Source organism: Corylus avellana, chromosome ca10 (genome assembly GCF_901000735.1).
Source record: "Corylus avellana chromosome ca10, CavTom2PMs-1.0".
Classification (NCBI taxonomy): domain Eukaryota; kingdom Viridiplantae; phylum Streptophyta; class Magnoliopsida; order Fagales; family Betulaceae; genus Corylus; species Corylus avellana.
Genome location: NC_081550.1, coordinates 1927626 through 1930576, shown reverse-complemented (window position 1 = coordinate 1930576; position 2951 = coordinate 1927626).

Here is a 2951-nt window from a genome sequence, read left to right as displayed (position 1 = left end):
TTGGAAAGAAAAAAATGAAAATATTAATTTGCTTTTAGTGTGGAATATCGACATTGAAGAGGAGGGAGGGAGGGATCACAATAAACGTAACCTAAAAGTCTATGAACTAAATTGACAAAATCAAACTTTATTCGGTCAAAATTGACAACAAACCTACTCACAAAAACAAAAAACAAAAAACAAAAAATAAAAAATGACAACAAGTTAAGGAAACCAATTTATAATTTAACCTAATTTTTTTATATTTAAACCGCATAACCATCCAAATTAAATATCTCTCTTTAACTGCTCATCCAAAATATGAAAATATATTCCCCCATATTTAATCAGACAAAAAGGAGGTTGGGCAATAAATATACCTTATCTAATTAGTGACCACTTTGTCAATTGAATTAATTTGATGGTGCGGAGTTGACGTTTAAGGCAATGTCACATGAATTACGATCATTTTCATAAGTATCCAATTAGTTATAGTGGATGGGTATTTTTTTTCATTTTTTAGAAGAGAAAAATACTCTTTTACTATAACTAACTGGATATATATATATATTCTCCGGTTCATTTGAACTAGAGAGGATCATATTCCATGTCACATGTCCTGACTTTTCTTCAATTCTTCTTTGTATTCTCCCATACTTAATCAAAAAATGAATGGCCCCTCTTTAATCCTTTGGTCAGAATAATTGAGCTGGTCGATCAACAGAATTTATTCTGATGTGGTTGGCTTCTTCACTGACAATGTACAACACTATGATTCAAAAACGTATGAAGCTAAGCTTGTTGAAAGAATTATTCAAATAACTTCTTCCTTCTTTTTCATCTTGTTGAAAAAATTAATCAAACTCAAAGACCTCAAACCCAGCCAAACTCTAGGAAGAAAATAATCTAAAGTTATTAAGGCAGTGCCTTATTGAATACAGGAAATAGAATTGTAATCTCTCTTGGCACTCCGCCCTGCAGATAGTGAACATGCAATAAACTCTGAGACAAGACAACAATGGGGTTCTGAGAAGATTTGGATTTGACAAATGACATATATATATACCAATAAGGTCCTTGCAATGCCCATAAGGAGTTCTTCATTAGAAACCGTGCTCATGAGGCAAAATGGGTACAATTACTAATTTACTAAACTCATTAAATGGGATTAGAGAAGGGGAGCAGGGGAACAGGGAACTCTTGATACAATTTTCTCTACTCTGCTATTCCTATTACACCATTCCTTTATGCAATGGGACTCTTAACACACGACTAACTGAGTACCCAAAATAATAATAAATAATAATAATAATATGACTTATCTTTTGGATAAACTTTTTTTTTTAAGTATTTGATCAACTGATTGGAGTGTTCCATCAGATGCTAAAACCATTTTTCTACTTCTTTGAATTTTTCATCAACAAATTGGACTTTTAATCCTTCTTCTTTGACTTATCTTTTTTATCAACTTATTTTTTTTGTTAAGTATTTGATCAACTGATTGGAGTGTACCATAAGATGCTGAAACCATTTATCTTCTTCTTTGACCTTTTCATCAACTGATTGGACTTTTAATCCTTCGATCGTCTTTTACTTATCTTTGAATTATGTGCGCATTGGACTTGCAATCTGGGCAACGTCGACGTGTACAGAACTATTATATTATGTGTGAAGAGGGCATTGTTCGAAGTTTCTCGCAAATTAATTTTCTTAATCTCTGCTTAACTAATTATCTCTACCTTTTCTCGCTTTATTTTTCTAGTACAATGAGATGGCGTGGTTCATTGTGAGTCTTTCATTAGGACTTACAAACTCTTGAAATTCAAAACGTAATAATCAATCAACAAGGTTTGGAATAATGTCAGGTGGAGTGTATAACGACAACGTACAGTAGCCTTGGGTTTCAAGTCCAAAAACGATTTTTCAACATAATTGACAAAATTAGCAGCCGTCGGTATCGTTAGCCCAAATGACGGATGGTTCAAGCATAGGGGAAAGAGAAAGTTTCGTCAATTCCTTAAGAATTTTCGTGTTGGAAAGTTATATATACATGAAAGAGAGAGAGAAGAGAGAGAGAGCGGAAGCATATGTATGGACTACATTGTTCTGAGTCTATATATAGAGAGCTTAAGAGTGATAGGCAAAAAACCCTAGACTAATTAAGGTAAGAAATAAACCCCAATAGGAAAAACAATAAACCTAGAGAATAATATATAAAATATTCTAACACAAACCATGCCAAAGGAAACTGGATGCAAGAATTTTTTTTGCATTAATTTTAGACACAAATTAACAATCAATTGATAGTGATCACTTGAATACTTTTCTATGACCAGTGACCACATATACATTTACCATTGAGATCACAGCTACATATACAAGGTGTCACTTATTATAAATAATAAAAAGATGTTAAAAAATCAAACCATGTTGTTCTTTTATGGTCACAGCAATTTTAGAGATTAGTCGAAGAAAATCCATCCAAAATATCTTGCTTTAACTCCTCATCATCATGTACACATAACCCGTTGTTGTTAGCTATCAAAACACCATCCATATTCGTCGCTGGGAGCTTCTCCATTCTTAGCTTTCTCTTTCAGCTTACCCTCAGTTTGTCTAACGTTAAACATGGGCAAGAGAAATCAGACAAAAAGGTTGTTGGGCAATAAATATGCCTATCTAATTAGTGACCTCTTTGTCAATTGAAATAATAATTTGATGGTACGTATAGTAGTTGGCATTTAAGGCAATGTCACATTACCAGACCGGTCCTCCTTGAAAGAAATTTTCTACATGAAGCAGATGACACTATACTTTGGTTACAATGGATTTAAATATCTCGGAGTTTTGGCTTTAGGTTCAGTTTGTTTTGGCATAAAATGATTTTCAAAAAAAGTTTTTTTTTTTTTTTTTTGTATTTTTGGGTAATTAGTGCGATGGAAAATAATAGTCAATAAAAACTATTTTCAGTT